This window comes from Eublepharis macularius, chromosome 10 (assembly GCF_028583425.1).
Source record: "Eublepharis macularius isolate TG4126 chromosome 10, MPM_Emac_v1.0, whole genome shotgun sequence".
Classification (NCBI taxonomy): domain Eukaryota; kingdom Metazoa; phylum Chordata; class Lepidosauria; order Squamata; family Eublepharidae; genus Eublepharis; species Eublepharis macularius.
In genome coordinates this window covers 33,709,397-33,727,865 of record NC_072799.1, presented here as the reverse complement: position 1 = coordinate 33,727,865, position 18,469 = coordinate 33,709,397, and positions in this window count along the sequence as shown.

Genomic DNA, 18,469 nt, shown 5'->3' with positions numbered 1-18,469 from the left:
TCTCTTTTATTTCTCTTTGAAGATAAATTAATACACCCTTTTGAAACTTCACCCTTTGCAGTTGTTTTATGTTATGAAACACAGGGTGCTGCTATAATAGGAAGGTAGGAAGGCTTGGGCAGACACTGCCTACCTCAGAGCATCTACAAAGTGAAATTCTGAAATTGCACAGAACCTCCCTTCCAGCCCCTTCTGTCTTCGAATTTCTCCTTGATCAAAGAAAAATTGATTAGAAACGGACTCCAAATTCCAAAAAGAGGAAATTAAATGGATTGTTAGCTTGCAGGGAGAAAATGGGTAAAAAGGAATTAAGAGAATTTCTCTTTAATAACCCTAACTTTTAGGAGGAGAACAATGTATTTTCCTTGAAACCAGTTATGTGAATGTATTTCAGCCTGCTCACTATAATTGTATAATCTGCTGCTATTTCAGGGGCAGTTTTTTATTTTTCCATCATTATCTTCCAATGGCTTAATCACATGGACAATCCCAGCCAATCAAGTATAAGAAAATGACAAAACTAGACTGCCAATTAGATTTGATTATGTGAATGTTGATAGTAAATAAAACCAATAGAGACTCAGAAAAATGCTTCTTGTGTAAGTTATATAAATAATATCAACCAGACAGAAATCATTTATTGAATATAATCATATCATGGTTCTACATAAATAGTCAGCTTTGGCTATGCACTAATGTCATGGAGGCCAATTCACTGAATATTTGGATACCTTTAAAAGAAATTATTGAAATTCCTTAGAAAGGAGATTTTTTTAATGCTGGAAAAAATGGTTGAAGGAGTTCCTCCATGATTGAAGAGCAAGCTTGTGAACTAGTGTGGGGTAATGGTTAGATTATCAGTCAGATGATACAGGTTCAAAATTCCATTCATGAAGTTCAAAGGATGAATTTGACCCAGTTGGACTTCATCTTCCCCACAATGTTGCTTGTGAGGATAAAAGTATACTGGGGTGGGGGGTGGGCCTTTCACACTGCTCTGAGCTCCTTGTAGGAAAGACAGACTGAAAATACAATAAATAAGTTTAATGGATTTGCACACTTATCCCAAGCCAAAACTGAATGTGCTATCATATAACTTATGAGTATTACCATGCAAAGTTGAGCAGAAGTAGAAGTGCATTGGAGTGGTGCTGTAAAATGGAGGGATAACAATGAAGGAAGATGTGCCCTCACACCCTGCATAATGGGAGCACCACACTGAGGGCCAAACTACAAGTGACGTCTTACACAGGTTGGACACTTGTCAGCTTCCCTCAAGTTTTGATGGGAAATGTAGGCATCCTGGTCTTGCAGCTGTAATGGAGAACCAAGCTGTAAAACCAGGACGCCTACATTTCCCATCAAAACTTGAGGGAAGCTGACAAGTGTCCAACCTGTGTAAGATGTCACTTGTAGTTTGGCCCTGAGTCTCTAGATGAAATAGGCAATATATTGGGCTGGATCAGCTTCAGCCAGATTGTGGTTGTCTTAATAAAAGAGGTAAGATTGTATTTTTCTCTTGGCTAAGTGTACAATATTCTTTATTTAGAGAAAGAGGCTTTGCTTTTAGTTGAGTGTAATGGTAAAATGCAGCTCATTATTTTAGTTGTGTTATTTTTTTTATTCTGTGAGAGAAACTGACTCTCCTAGTGATGAAATGTGGAGAAACAGAAACCTAGATTTAATGGTGACAGCAATTTCTTGGTCAAGCATCAGAAAGAAAGAGGCCTTGCCATTTCTTAACCCTTGGATGACAAGAACTTGAAAAGCTACCTTGGCTCTGTAAGATATTTGACATCCGTCTACAATAAACATCTGTCATTTGGAAAAAATATTTATCATATTTTATGTTTTTGCAAACCAGCCTTTGTATTGTGCCAGGCAGAAAACCTAAAAGTTGGGATAAAATGGAAGGGAGCAAGAAAGGTGCATCTGTGGCCATTGAAAGTCCCAAAAAAGAAAAAAATGAGTCTGAGAACATACAATCCCCCTCCCTCTCAACTGATAGGAGTGGTCAGAACATAAGCAACCCTGCTTTTTGTAAAGGGATGCAGCCTGGTCTTAAAATAGCACTTATGTCGGCTTTTGTCGCATTAACTGTGGGAACTCTGGTGGAAATACATTTAGGCACTTGAAAACTATAAGTTCCGAGATAAGCCTGGCTGATACTGTGAACAGCTTGCCGGAGAGGTAAATTGCATGCAGAAACTAAACATGACAGCCAGAGATAAAGCACTTATTATGATTAATACCAGAAGATGTAACAGGCTTTACTTACCACAGCCTCAGGAAACCTCACTTTTTAAAACCTGGTGATAATGTTTACCATTCCGTTTCTGCTCTGAGGGCACCTCCAAGCTCTGGCTTGTTGCTGACCACTTATCTGGGAACCTTCTTAGCCAGGCAGAATTTCAGCTTTGGCATTATTCTAGTGTGTTCTTGAACAGGTTTACAAGAGGTACAATTTTACACACCCATTAAAATGTAAAACATGCTGACAGGATGAAATTTATTTTGACAAGGCCTTAACAATGCCACACGTAAAATGGTATGGGCCTTCTGATGAAATGTTTATACGAGTTCTCATGCCAAAGATGCCAATTTTATTTCTAAGGAAACTTTATGGAATTCCTGTAGAAATTAGCACTTTTCTATCTCAGTGACTTTAAGTGGCAGTATGAGAAGAAATAATTGTGTACTATCCCATTTGGAATGAAGAGGCAGACACAAGAGTTGGGAACTAAAGGGCAGCTTTATTAAATTACAACAACATAACTATCAACACTGCAAGGGCCTAACTAGCAGTACAGGTCAGGCCCTGGGGTCACTGCTGGACCTGTGCCCTGACCTGTCTGGATAAGCCCCTGCTGTCCCGGGTGTGAGCCATCCATGTGTATGGCTGGGACCCAGCCCAGCCAGGCAAAGTGGTTCCCCCCCTTAAAGCTCCCTCACCCAGCTGTGAAGCTGGGGGAGGGCTGGTTTGTATAGAGGTTTCCCACCAGGGCATCTGTCCTCACAACTGGGCTGTAAAGCAGCCAGCCGCTCCTGACAGACCCCAATTCCCCACCAATGGGGATATGCCAAGGGGGCTCACCAGCCCACTGATTTCCCCCAACTTTTAACCTGCCACCACCAAGGCCAAGCCTCTGCTTAGGCCTTTATGCCCCACAGGTGGCTTAAAGCCAACCTTAGCCCGTGCCACAAATCATTTCAGAAGATATTGTTCCATTTCACCGATAGGTGAACTCCATCCCCTCTGTAGAGGTCAGCAAATTTGGCTGTGATTTGTGGATGAGATAGCTAACTTACCAACCCCTCCACCAATGTCTTAAAGAGGGCTCTCTTGGCCTTACGTCTAGCTCTCTGAATTGCTTTTGGGTCCAACGCTTCCTGCCACACATGATGCAGAAGCACTGCAGACCCATTAATATTAAACCACCAGGCCACTACTTGCCTATGTGCTACAAGCCTGTGTGAGCCTGTAACAGAGGGCCATGCCCAGCAGCTAAGGTTATTACCTCCCAGGTGAATGACGAGAACATGAGGCAGAGGACCATACCTCCCCTCCAGTGCAACAGGCCACCTTGCCTATGCATGCAAGTCTGTGTGAACCTGTATTGGAAGGGTCATGCCCCACAGCCAAGTTCATTACCATGTAGGTGAATGACTAGAACGTGAGATGGAGGACTGCACCTCCCCTTCAGCACACCAAGCCACCTTGCCTATGCACGTAAGTCAGTGTGAGCATGTATCAGAGGGGCCATGCCCCACAGCCAAGGTCATTACCCCCCACCAGTGAATGACCAGAACCTTGCCTATGCATTCAAGTCTGTGTGAACCTGTATTGGAAGAGCCATGCCCTGCAGGCAACGTCATTACCCCCAGGTGAATGACCAGAATGTGAGGTGGAGGACCTCTTTTCCCCTCCAGTGTACCAGGTCACCTTGCAAGGTCATTATCTCTCAGAGGAATGACTAGAACATGAGGCAGAGGCCCTGCAGCCAAGGACATAACCTCTCAGGTGAATAACCAGAATGTGAGGCAGAGGACCACCCTTGATTGGTCACCACCACTCTGCATCAGCTGGTGAGGGTCTTCAGCCTCTTGTGGCAATACAGCTCCTACACAAAAAACATGATCAGTAAGACATTCTACAACACCGCCCTGGGCCGCAAATTTGATTGAGCACTCCTGGCCGGCACCGGCCAATCCACTGGATAAACGACCCTGGGGTCCATGGCTGTAGCCCTAGAGGCTGCCCAATCCTAAGAACTGGGTGTCAAAAGAGACCTACCAGGCCAACTTGGGCAGTGCTGTCTCTGAATCATCCAGGCTCAGATGTGGTGAGGGTGTGCCATGCACATCGGAACAGCGGCCATACCCCATCTGCCCTGAGCCTGCTGGTGTGGGGAGGGCGCAATATCAATCAATCAATCAATCAATCAATCAATCAATCAATCAATCAATCAATCAATCAATCAATCAATCAATCAATCAATCAATCAATCAATCAATCAATCAATCAATCAATCAATCAATCAATGGTCCTCCATGTACTGCCCGAGTGGGATCCCAGGCATAGTGCCCAACCTCCCTAGAGCCCAATAGCCTCCTAAGCCCCACTGCTTTTGGCCCATTTGCTACCATGTCACCTATAAAGTTTGCGTTGTGAGCCATAAAGGCTCCTCATGACCCATCGTTAAAGGATTAGACCATAACAAAGCAGAGCAACCAAAAGAAACTGTAGCACTACAAAACCGGGAGGCATGCTAAACCCAAGCTACCATGCCCCACCCCCAACATAAATCAGTGTACAGCATGATCAAAGGCCCATTGAGTGCTGGGTGAAATGGCAAACTAGATTGCCCTGTACACCTCTGCCTTCCAAGCTGGCAAAATCCTGAGAAATCTGAGCCAGTCAGCCTCAAGGACAAGCTAACCAGTGCCACCATCAAAAGACCCTAAAGCGGTGTATACAGAGGCATCATAGAAGGCCTAAAGCTCGCCACCTAGAAACAGACCTCCCTCCATAAAGTGGCTTCATTAAAGGAGTTGAGAAACCCCCATACTTGGAGGTCCTCCCACATGCCTGCTATAATCCTAAATTTGAGGTGCAGAAACTACGGGGTAATCATGGCCTTGTTACAGACATGGACTGGTGATACATGCCCCTCAAAAAAGAGCTGAAGTGGACAAAGATCACAGAGTGCCCAGTTGGCAGAGTCCTGGCCAATTGGAGGGAGGTGTCCATTGGGGTGCCGCAAGGCTCAGTTTTAGGCCCGCTACTTTTCAATATTTTTATCAATGATCTGGATGAAAGGGAAAACGAGCTACTCATTAAATTTGCTGATGATACCAAATTGGGAGGAGTGGCAAAACCCAAGAAGAGAGAGTTAAAATTCAACAAGACCTGAATACTCTGGAGAAGTGGGTGGTTGTGAAAAGGATGCAATTCAACATAGATAAGTGCACAGTATTACATCTAGGCCACAAAAGCCACAAAAGATGTATCCCCCATCCTGTATTTGTGAAGCACAAATACAGGATGGGGGATACACTTCTCGGTAATAGTATATGCGAAAGAGATCTTGGGGTAAGAGTGGACTGTAAACTAAATATGAGCAGTCAGTGTGATGCAATGGCAAAAAGGCAAACTCAGTCTTGGGTTGTATCAAAAGGGCCACTGCATCTAAATCGCAGGAGGTCATAGTCCCTCTCTATACTGCCTTAGTCAGGTCTTACCTGGAGTACTGTGTGAAGTTCTGGAGGCCTCACTTCAAAAGGATGTGGACAATATTGAGAGGGTGCAGAAGAGAGCGACGAGAATGATCAGGGGTTTGGAGACTGAGCCCTACAAGGAAAGGCTGAGGGCCTTGGGAATGTTTAGTTTGGAGGAGATTGAGGGGGGACATGATTGCTCTCTTTAAATATTTGAAAGGCTGTCATTTGGAGGAGGGCAAGGAGCTGTTCCAGTTGGCAGCAGAGGATAGGACCTGAAGCAACAGGCTTAAATTACATGCAGAAAGGTTCCGGCTAGATATTAGGAAAAACATTTTCATGCTCAGAATAGTTCAAAGGTGGAATCAGCTGCCTAGGGAGGTGGCATGCTCCGTTTCACTGGCAATTTTCAAGAAGAGGTTAGATGAATCTTTGTCAGGGATGCTGTAGGCTCATCCTGCATTGGGCAGGGGGTTGGACTAGAAGGTCTGTATGGCCCCTTCCAACTCTGTGATTCTATGATTCTGAACCCAACAGCAAAGAGTCCTCTGGCTGGACCAGGAGGAGCCAAAATGCCAACTCAATGTTGCTGTTGGCCCTTCTGCACCAACATCACATGGCTGAACAGCCTGATGGCCCAGTCAAAGAGTGCATAGTGCACAGGGCAGGAATGCTCTGGTATGGCATCATTTACTAGGCACCGCTCGGTGGTAAGGTGATGAATGGAATGAACTACTGCAGGCTTTCTGGTACCTAATAAAAAGGGGGGAGGACTAGCCAAAAATGGGGGCTTCTGGGGGTGGAGTGGTGATACATGAGTAAGGTCTGTCCATCAGACATTCTTCTGCAAAACAAGGCATAGGCATGCTTGGGGGATGCTTTCTGCTGCCAAAGTGCCTTCAGTGTAATAGGGCTGGGTCCCTATACCAGACCCTGCAGGGCATACCCCAGAGACACCCACACGTGGCCCACACTCTGCTGCCTAGGGCAGGATATGGTGAAGTGAAGCCATCCCTATAAGCCCTGGATAGGCATGACATAGCCAGTCAGGCCTGCAAAGAACAGGGGGGGGGGTGCCAATAGACGCCTGTGTGGACGGCACTCCAGCTACCCCACCATATAGGCTCATCCACATTATGTCCTAGCTTGGCCGTGCTGGGCATAAAGAGTCAGAGGGCGAGGAAGCAGGGATTGACCCACAAGGCCCCCATGGCCAAGCTTACCCCAGCCAGGACCAAATGGACCACCAGATACCTGCCACAGATAATGTCCTGGACTCCAACAACCAAACCCTATACTTTGTCACCACTTTCTCCTCATAGCTGTGCACTCTATAGTATGGAATCCGTTTCCCTCACAACCAGCACAGCAGATACTCCCATTACCTCATTATCAGGTGGTTGCACCACTACTGCTCCCAGCCCAGGTTCCGACAACCAGCTTCCTTTGGCCATATCCATGTCAGTTTCCACCATCATGCCCTCTGGAGGTTGTTTCACAAGCTAACCACAGTTAAAATAAACTATTGTTTTGTGTTATGTCCAAATTATGTTGCTATCTGGCAAAATGTCTACAAGAAACCAAAACTGACTATACAAGCCCTAATAGAAATGGAAAATAATAAAAATGGAAGAAACTTAAAAAAGACTCCACTTTCCTTCTGCCTATTTTCTCCCCTTCCCCTTAATTATTTCCTAGCTGTAGCTGAACTCCTGGAAAGTTTTTTCCTTAATTAAATTAGACATGAAATCAGTAGTACAGATTCATTTCCCTATTTGTGTGGGTTTTTTTTATTAATTAGATCTGTACCATCTGTCTCTGTTTATCTCTTTCTCTACCTTTTCATCTACTGTTGTATGTTTATATGTTAAACACATATTAGTTTTCATGAGGGCTTCTGGAGCTCCCATTCTGTGGCTGAAAAAACACTCCAGCAGCTTTCTCAGCAGAACACATTAAATGGGAAAAACGGGAAACATCATATGAGCAAAGAAGCAGATAAGAGAAAGGCCCACCAAATCCTGCAATGAGATGGATAAAATCATATTGCTGCTTGTAGTTCACATAGGCTGCGGCAACATCTTCAGTACCTGTAAATAAACAGTGGATTCAGCATAAGGCTTGGCTGCATTAATATCCTGGACACGTCAATCTTTGATCAGATCAGGATAATTTTGTAGCAATACAGCTACAACTCTCATCAGGAAATGAGGATGGAGTCAAGAGGCCTGTGTTAATTATAGCAAGGAGAGCCTTTCTAGGCCCTATCTGCCAGGCTTGGAATCTTTGCTGTGCACTGTTTCTAGAGGCCTCTGTTTTAACCCCCCCCCCAAATTCAAAAAATTCAAAAAGGACAACAGAAGCAATTTTTTAAAAAATGCTGTAAAAAAACCCGAACATAATGTTCGTTGTTTGTTGCCATCCATGAACAGAGACTCATAAACAACCATGAACACGACCCTGTTCACGAACATGTTTGTGGTTGGCTGTTCGTGGGGGCCAGCAGGCTCTCCTCCAGCCATCATCCAAGTTTGGTTAAGATCCCTACTGCACCACTCCCAGAAACCTGACCTGAGCAGGCACCAATAATAAATAATAGCTTGGCCCCACAGCCTGGCAGCAGCCCTGGAACTTGAAGGGGTAGATCCCTATCCCACCACACACTAAGAAAATTCAAGCTCCAATGCAATTCAAGCTCCAATTCAGTCAATGCACTCCTGTTCTTTGCTTCCTTGTAATAAATTTGAAGCTCCACACTTGAAAGGAAGACCTGCCTATCAAGCTAAATTGGCCTTAGATTGGGGTTCCCAGGGCAACAGCAGGACTTCAGAGTTCAGACAATCCCTGCCTAAATTGCCAAGGGAATTGATTGCAGGTGGCAGACTGTCTGGCTTGATGAACAGCAATATGAACAGCAACGGACGAGGCTTGCAATGACCACCTGTTCGTTTAGAATGGGGCCTCACAAACAGCTTGTTCGTGAACAGCAGATTGGGCTGTTTGTTCGTGTTGCTGTTCATGCCCATCTCTAGTCCTGAGTAGAGATAGGCACGAACTGCAAGATGAACTAAAGTTTGTCATGAACTGGGCTGGTTCGTGCTTCATGAACCAGCGGTTCATGGAAGCCCATTTTCCATGAACTTCCATGAACTGGGCTGCCAGTTCGTGTGGTTCATGTAAAAGCCCAATATCCCTTTCTGTGTTGCTGCGAAGTGGCAAGGAAGGGGCATTTAAACCTCTGATCAGCTGCTTGTCGGGGAGATCCCCGACAAGCAGCTGATCCAAGCCTGTGGCTGTGAACTGCCTCTTTCCATGCTGCTGCGAAGCTGATCCAAGCCTGTGGGGAATGAAATGTCCCTTTCCTTGCTGCCGAGAAGCAGCAGGGAAAGTGGTATTTAAACCCCACGAACCATGAACCAGTTCATGAACTGGGGCAAGTTCATGAAAGTTCATGGTTCATGGTTCGTGAAACGGGACGAAACATGAACCATATGGTTCGGTTTCCCCCCAGTTTGTGCCCACCTCTAGTCTCGAGTTCCTCAGTGGTTCTATGCAATGCACCCTTTCTCTGCAGCTGTTACCTAGCTGGCCAAAAAGAATAGGATCAGCCTCAGACTTCTGTTCCTTCTCATTGTTTTGAGGCTATCCCTGACAAGAGGGAGAATGTCCTGGTCTGTCAGAAAAGACTGATGTTGGACTGTCTCTTCCTCTCCCTCCATGACTAGCCCTCGGGGAAGTGAAAGGAAGAGGCAGTGAAAGAATGAAACTGATGTAATTCTTATTGTCCGTATCATTGCAGGTACACTAAATGGATCTGAACCAACTTAAGCACTCTTTACAAATTTCTTAATAAAACTGGAGCGGATCCTACCCTGATCATACCACTCCACTGAGCAAAGCTTATTCATCTATTCACATTTGGGCTCAAGTTTGAGGTCTTCTTACAGTATAAGAATCTTTCTTCAGTTTAAGTGTCTCTTACATTGGAGGAACAGCCACTTGTTGGAGAAAGAGTCATCGACATTGGAGGAACAGCAGGATTTCGGTCCAGTGGTACTTCAGAAACCAGCAAGATTTTTTAGGGTATGAGTTGTTGAGAGTAATAGCTCTCTTCTTCAGATATCTTCTTCAGCTTTGACTCTTAAAAGCTCATGCCCTAAAAAATCTTGTTGGCCTCTAAACTGCCAATTGACTCAAACCTTGCTGTTCTACTGCAGATCAACATGGCTATGTACCTGAAACTACTTACGTTGGAAGAAGGCTACATAGAGGATGGCTGGCAGTGTTCATAAAATTGAACATCACAATGTGTAGATGTCAGAGTCAGACGACAATATTTCTAGAACCAGTTTGGTGGAGTGGTTAGGAGTAGATATGGGCATGAATGAGGAAAAAAAAAATGAACATGCTGTTCATTGTTCACTGCTGTTGACGAACACGAACAGATGAACAGTAATGAACATGTCCCATTAATGAGCATGTTAGTTGTTCGTGGGGGCCTGAATTGGACTTAGAGAGCCCATTTTCACAGGGAGTGTTCAGCAGGGTCTCCTCCAGCCATCATCCAAGTTTGGTCAAGATTGCAATACGGATCTTGGAGTTATACATTCCCAAATCTGACGCTCCAGGAAACTCCCACTCAATACAATTGGAGCCACCAGTTGACTCTGGCCCCATGTACAAGCGGTGGACTCGAAGGTGGGCTGCCTCCCCTCTAGGTGGTGGGGGGTTTAGCTGCTTGCCAGTGGCACCCCCCATGTGCACACGTGCCAGGCCTCCCAGAGGCTACTTTCCACCAAGGTATTAGGGTGGGTGATGTCGGTGGCCGTCGGGCCTGGTGGGCTGGGGGAGGGGGTGATGGGCCATCTCCCCTCTAGGGGTTGGGGGGGTTGGCTGCTCACTGGTGGTACCCCCTATGTGCCTGCCCGCCAGGCCTCCCAGAAGCTACTTTCCGCTAAGGTATTTTGGTGGGTGATGTAGGTGGCCACTGGGCCTGGTGAGCTGTGGGAGGTGGTGGTGGGCTGCCTCCCCACTATGGGGTGGGGGGTTTGTCCGCTTGCCAGTGGCACCCCCCATGTGCCCACCCGCCAGGCCTCCCAGAGGCTATGTTCCACCAAGGTATTATAGTGGGTGATTTCAGTGGCCACCAGCCATGGCGGGCTAGGGGATGTGGTAGTGGGCTACCTCCCCTCTACAGGCAGGGGGTTTGGCTGCTTGCCAGCAGCACCCCTCATGTGCCCACCCACCCAGCCTCACAGAGGCTACTTTCCACCAAGGTATTACAGTGGGTGATCCTAGTGGCTGCTGGGCCTGGTGGGCTGGGGGAGGTGGTGGCAGGCCACCTCCCCTCTAGGGGGTGCGGGTGGGGTTGGCTGCTCACTGGTGGCACCCCCGTTGTGTCTGCCTGCCAGGTGTCCCAGAGGCTACTTTCCACCAAGGCCGGAAGGTGGGTCATGTCAGTTGCCACTGCATAACCAAATGACCCAGCAGCAACAGTCTGCAAAGAAAACCCTCCAGCAAAACATGATGGTGTACACGGAGGCCTTGCAGACACAAACACACACCCCGGTGGGTCAGAGACACCAACATACGTCCACCAGATGGGCACATCATGGCATTGGGGCCAATGCTGTAGTCCACACCTTGCGTGGTGCAGAGGCTGTTGCCGCACAAACACACTGGCTGGACATAGAGCATTGGACATTTAGGTACATGGGATAGATAGGTTTTTCAATAGACAGGTGCATAGCTGTATGGGATAGGTGTATAGGATAGAGGGATGCATGGATACATTGAATACCTGTATTGAATTGACAGGAGAGACAGATACCAAGTACAGGCATATTGGGGAGATGTGGATTGCATAAATATCTACGTTATCCTGTCATTAGGAAGTTGGAAGGAAACAACCAAGGGTGGGAGATGGGGCCAGCCCCTAACATGTAGAAGTGGAGGCTCACATGCTGGCCATCGAAGTGGTGGAGGATGCCTTCCCCCCGTCATAGAGGAGGCATCAGTTCCCGTAGGAAAGGGGATTGTAGGCAGACAGGTAGGTGCCCACATAGGGAGCTGTGGGCTGCCCCCCCGCATCACCCACCAGCCTGCCATCACAGACATGGCAGTCTATTCAGCGCACCCTACAAAAGATGGCAGTTCCACAGAATCCACACCACTCAGAGACAGCTTGCCTGTGCAGGCCACACAGGCAAGCTGCCTCCAGCATCACCCACCTTCCTGCCTTTGTGGGAAGGATGGGTGTCGCGGCCGGGACCCATTTCTCTCTGCTCAGAGGGGACAGCAGGTGCCCATGGTTAGGGGGCACTGTGCTGTGCAACCATATGTGCAACAGCTCCTGGGCTTCCCTTCATGCCCAAAAGCAGCAGCAGCAGACATCACCCACCTTCCTGCCTTCATGGAAAGGGTGGGAGAGACCCATACCCCCATGCTCAGAGGGGACAGCAGATGCCATGGAATGGGGGGCACCATGTGGCACAACCATATCAGCAACAGCTTTTGAGCTGTCCCTCATGCCCAAAAGCTGACATGACCCACCTTCCTGCCTTCACGGAAAGGATGGGATGGGCAGGACAGGAGAGGTCATTGGGAAGGGTCGTATTGATTCCATCCACAGAGACCGCGGTTGAAAGAGCAACTGTCCAGGAACTTGTCAGGGAGGGGATGCAATGGGTAGGACAAATCATGGGGAAGGGTCATTTGGGCACCATCCAGAGAGGGAGAGGTTGAAAGAGGGACTGAGACCTTGTCAGGGAGAGGGGGACAAAGGGTTACTGGCCGCATTGAGGGGCAGGACTGGAGAGACCCTTTCATTGGCAAGTCATGAACTGAGAAACCCACTGAGTCGCGGGGCAGCGGCAACAGATGACATGACCCACCTTCCTGCCTTCACAGAAAGGATGGGATGGGCAGGACAGGAGAGGTTGGGAGGCATCTGAGTGGTTCCGGAGAGGGAGAGATTGAAAGAGGGACCGTCAGGGAACTTGTCAGGGAGAGGGGGACGAAAGGTTACCAGCCGCATCGTGGAGCAGGACCAGGAAGGCCCCTTCATTGGCAAGCCATGAGCCGAGAAACCCACTGAGTCTTGGGGCAGCGGCAGCAGATGACTTGACCCACCATCCTGCCTTCATGGAAAGGACGTGAGTCGTGGCATGGGACCCATTCCCCCCTGCTCAGAGGGGACAGAAGTCACCATGGATAGGGACCACCGTGTGGCACCATATAACCACATGTGCAACAACAGCTGAGCTGTCCCTCATGGCCAAAGAGCGGCGGTAGCTGACAGCACCCACCTTTCTGCCTTCGCGGAAAGGACAGGATGGACAGGACAGGAGAGGTTGTTGGGAAGGGTCATATTGGTTCCATCCAGAGAGGGAGAGGTTGAAAGACAGAATGTCCAGGACCTTGTCAGGGAGAGGAGGACAAAGGGTTGTTACCAGCCATATTGCGGAGCAGGACTGGGAAGACCCAAAGGTGGTGGCAGTGCTGTGGTACTCCCTTGTGCCCAAAGGCTGAGGTAGCTGAAATCGCCCACCTTCCTGCCTTCGCAGAAAGGACGAGATGGGCAGGACAGGAGAGGTCACTGGGAAGGGTCGTAGTTGTTCCATCCAGAGGAGGCGAGGTTGAAAGAGGGACAAGAAACATGTCAGGGAGAGGATGCAATGGGCAGGACAAGTTGTGGGGAAGGGTCATATTGGTGCCATCCAGAGAGGGAGAGGTTGAAAGAGGGAATGGGAACTTGTCTGGGAGAGGAGGACAAAGGGTTACCAGCCATGGAAGCAGCCCTGAGAACTGAGGGGGGCTAGAGTCCGCTGCAAAGGAATTTGGCCTAGAACCACAGAAGACTTGGGGTGCCTCAGAGCCCAGGTAGATCCAGGTCCACGGAGGGATACCCAAGTAAGTTGAGGTTCACCTTGATGAAGGTCAACATGTCCACCAGGTCCGGGTGCAGATATGCGTGGCGAGGAAGGAGGAGGTCTCCCAGGTAGGTGAAAACCCACAAGCTCTGCACGCTGGTGGGAGGGCAGGACAGGATGTTGATTGCCGCGATGGACAGGTCCAGCCATATGGCAGATTTACTCACCCAATACTCCAAGGGGTTGGAATGTGGTGGCTTGATGGGCTTCACAAGGCACTCTCGCACCATAGCCCCTGCCAGGTCCTCCACTGCGAGAGACGTGCCCACTGTGCTACTGCCAACCATACAGCCCACTGACGAGGCCCAGAGATCAAGTGGGGCCATTTGGGTGGGTCTCTCCTGGCATGGCTCTCTTCCCACCTCCTCCCCCCTTCCTCCTGCTCCTCCTCTTCCTCCACCGCCTGCCCCTCGCCCCTGCCCAGTTCCCTCCATCCTGCCTTCTCTTTTTGGAAATGGAGCACTGCTGTGCGGAGCCCCTTTTTCCAGTGCTGCATCTGACCCGCCCACATCATGATGCTGCCCTTGATCTGGGGGTCACAGAGGGAGGCCATTTGGTACAGCACCTCATGGCGCAGAGGATGCAAGCACTTGGCCACACATGCCTGCATCCTCCTCACAAAGTCCCTGACCCTGGGGAGCAGCTGTTTCTTGTGCTTGAGCTCCTTGACCAGGAACTGGTCAAGCATGTGGATCAGGGGGATGACCTGACCCAGGATGGCCTTGTACAAGCACAAGAGCTCAGTGGCCTTCTTAAAGGGTTTCAGCATCCGGGACATCTGGGCAAGGACTCTCCATTCCATGGAGGCTGAGCTCCTCTCCCCTCCTCAGAACGTCCGTAGATGACAGGATGTCCTGCAACGGGCCCTTCTGCTCCACCAGATGACACATATTGCAGGTGGAGTTCCAGCGGGTGGGCAGGTCCTGAAAGAGTTGGTGCTCGGGGTCCCTCCCCTGCCTCTGGAACAGCTCCCGGGAAGAGTTGATGCTGCGGGAGAAGTGGGAAGTGATGTGGTGGCAGCTGTCCAGCAGATTGCGCATCGCAACGTTCCCTCGTCCCAGCTGTCCCTTGGCTTGCTCCCCTGCCCAAGCATGTCCCTCATCACCAGGTGCAGCTTGTGCGCCATGCACATCAGGCCTGGGAGGGATGCCTCTTTCACGGCTGCCAACATGTTGCTTCCAGCATCCATCACCATGAAGCCACGGACAAACTCTTCCTCCCAGCTGTCCACTCCCTCAGTGCCACCTTTATGGTGGTGGCAATGTTCTTCCCAGTATGGACATCGTCCATCCCCCAGGGCTGGAGAAGAACTACCCTGTAGGGGTAGGGGGAAGGGGGTAGAGCCCTAGCCCAGAACTCCCAGAAACCTGACCAGATCTGGCATTAATAATAATGTGATCTCTCAGCCAAGGTGCCCACTGAGCTTGGCACCAGGGCCTGGCAGCAGCCCTGGAACCAGAGGGAGGGGGTAGAACCCTAGCCCAGCACTCCCAGAAACCTGTCCTGATCAGGCCCCAATAATAATAATAATCAGTGTGAGCCCTCAGCCAAAGTGCCCACTGAGCTTGGCCCCAGGGTCTGGCAGCAGCCCTGGAACCAGAGGGGATAGATCCCTATCCCACCACACACAGAAAAAAATCCCAGTTCTAATGCACTTTCCCTATCTCTCTCCCAAAAGGCTAGCAACAGCTCTCTCCCACTCCACTGCCTTCTGAAACTGAAAGCCAGCCTGGGAACACAGTGCCTTTTATAATCAGAGGTCCCATAGAGCTACACAGGAGGTTTGTGGTTGGCAGTCAGAACTGCCTAACAGGGTTTGCAGGGATGAGATTGGAGTTCCCATGGCCACAGAACACCCCCTCCCCCCTCCCCCCTGGTGTCTGCTCCCATGTAACCAATTGTAACCAATTTGGAGCTCCACACTTGGAAGGAAGACCTGCCCATCAAGCTAAGTTGGGCTTAGATTGGGATTTCCAAGGCGACAGAAGGAGTGCAGACAGAGTTCAGGCAGTCTCTGCCTCCATTGCCAAGGGAATTGATTGAAGGTGCCTGACTGTCTGGCTTCACGAACAGTGGACGAACGCAATGAACGAGACTTGCAATGACCACTTGTTCGTCTAGAATAGGGTCTCATGAACAGCTTGTTCACAAACCGCCGATAGGGTTGTTCGTGGCTTTTTTGCGTTCGTAATGTCGTTTGTGCCCATGTCTAGTCAGGAGCAGCAGGACCCTAATCTGGAGAATCGGGTTTGATTCCCTACTCTTCCACTTGAAGCCAGCTGGATGACCACGGGTCATTCACAGCTCTTCCAGGGCTCTCTCAGCCCCACCCACCTCACAGAGTGTTTGCAGTGAGGATAATAATAACACACTTTGTAAACCACTCTGAGTGGGCATTAAGTTGTCCTGAAGGGTGGTATATAAATTGAATGTTGTTGTTGTTGTTAAAGTTGATATACATAATCTAAGTATTTTACTACTGAATAGCTATGTAATAGACTTCATGGATATTTGTGTGTGTCTTACAATATGCATCTTATAATAAGGATTCAATTGATTTCCATATGGCTTTTTGATTAAAAGAGCAAGTCATGATTAGATGCAACAAATCATTGCTGAGTTTTATTTCACAAGCCAATCTCCACACACACACACCCCACACACACACCCAAAAGACACGTAGTCGGTGTGTTAAAGAATGATTTGTTTTAACCGTCATGCAAGTAACATAAGTGAATGCTGTAGATAAACTGTTTTTAAAATACTAGGGATTGACTCTAATGGAAACAAGAGATATTAAACAGTTAGATAATAGTTCTGAAGAAAGAAAAAGCTAAGATTATTGGAGGCCAAACCCATCAGTTGGTGCTGATGGATGCAAGGCATATAAAAAGAACAAACAGTGGGTTTCTTATCTTGGCTTTGTATAAATGAAATAGAGGCATTATATCGGTCAGTCAGGAAGAGAGTGACAAGGACACATTTCACCCTTTTAAAATCCTGAAGAACCCAGTTGAAATTTGTCTTGAAACTTGTTTATGAAGAAGCATGGAAAAGCAAAAAGGAACCATCAACACTGAGATATATTTCTATTGGTAGTTTCTTACATTTGTGAATTGACTCCCAAGAGTTTTAATGGACAGTGTTGCACAATGCAAACATATTTAAAGCTATGAACATGGTAGTCCGTAGCATTTCAGACTCAAAAGATTTAAGATATGGGCTCTGCCTGACCCACATTAGTATCTGTGAACTCAGATTTGACATGTATAATGCTCAACACATTCAATTGAATGAAGGGGTGACTGTTGGTGAGTTGTATTGACACTATTCCCAGTCTGTGTTGTCCACAGGATATAGGTCTCAAACAACAAAAGGAATCCATATAAATAACTATGTGACAGGGTTTTCTACGAAATTCTTGCTTGGCCATTACAAATGTGATTTCCCCCCTGCTATGCATCTGCATGCTACCAATATATTTTCTCTCTCAGTTTTTGAGTTTTCGGTTCAATATGGAAAACTACAGTGTGGAAATGTACAAGTAGTTCAGTATAAAACTAGTTTGGAATGTAACATCTTATTAAAAATTCTGAAGAGAAAAATGACATTGTTTGCTTTGGTATTGTTTGCTGGGCAAAATACCACTGAACTGCAAATTTCTTGGTTCTGATGAACTTGAGATGCTTCCCAGTTACTCCCATAGCCTACAAACCCATTTAACATCACAGGGTTAGGATAAGGAATATTTCTGCATGTATGATTTCCATGTGTGCTGAGCTGCTAAATACATTCCGCAGTTACGTTTACAGACTCATTGAAGATATCCCCAGGTACAGGTAAGGTCACATTGTTCAGTAAGGGGGCCAGCAAGATTCTTTTGTTTTTACAGCATAGGGATCCTCATCTCCCACATGGAATATGAAGGAATTAAATGAGTAATTCTCATTAAAGCTAAGGGGCATTCAATTCTGAAATCTCTCCCACCTCCTGCCAGTTTCAAACCTCCCCTATGTATTTAGAAGAGCAAGACCTCCATGTCTCCAAACACTTCATTTAATTGTTAGCCTAATAATATTTTAGGCCTATTTCACATCCTTCAGAAAACTTGACATTCAGTCTAATGGGAGCTCATTCTTCCTCCCTAGAAGATGCACTGTTAAAAGGAGATAGTTCAGTTAAGGAACCCCATACTAGAACCATCAAATCTGATATATGTTGCCTTCACATTTATTATGGAGACTCTTAATGGCAGTAATCTGGAAATGTAATGGCATAAGAGAACCAGTTTAGTGTAGTGGTTAAGAGTAGACATGGGCACAAATGGAAAAAAAACCCGAACAAGCTGTTCATTGTTCATTGCCATCCATGAACAACGAACAGTAATGAACATGACCCTGTTCACAAACATGTCCGTTGTTCATGGCCCCTTAAAGATCCCTTTAAACTATTAGCTGGCAGGCGGCAGGGGGGAATTCCCCCTGCCGCCTGCCAGTTGATAGTTTAAAGGTCCCTTTCCTGCTACGTGCAAGGGGCAGGGCCCTTTAAACACCCCACAAACTGACCTTCCCAATGTCCAATACCCACCAAATTTGCAGGGGACATAGTCCTCACTGTTCTGCAAAGATCCCCCAAGTTTCAGAGAGATTGCACCCCGGAAAAGGCATGATCCATGTGTCCCCCCCACTTTGCTGTCATTTTCTCTTTACAGTGGCAAAAATGGAACTGCCTGTTGGAAGGCAGCTACTTTGAGGGGTTACAAACTGACCTTCCCAATGCCCAACACCCACCAAATTTGCAGGGGACATAGTCCTCACTGT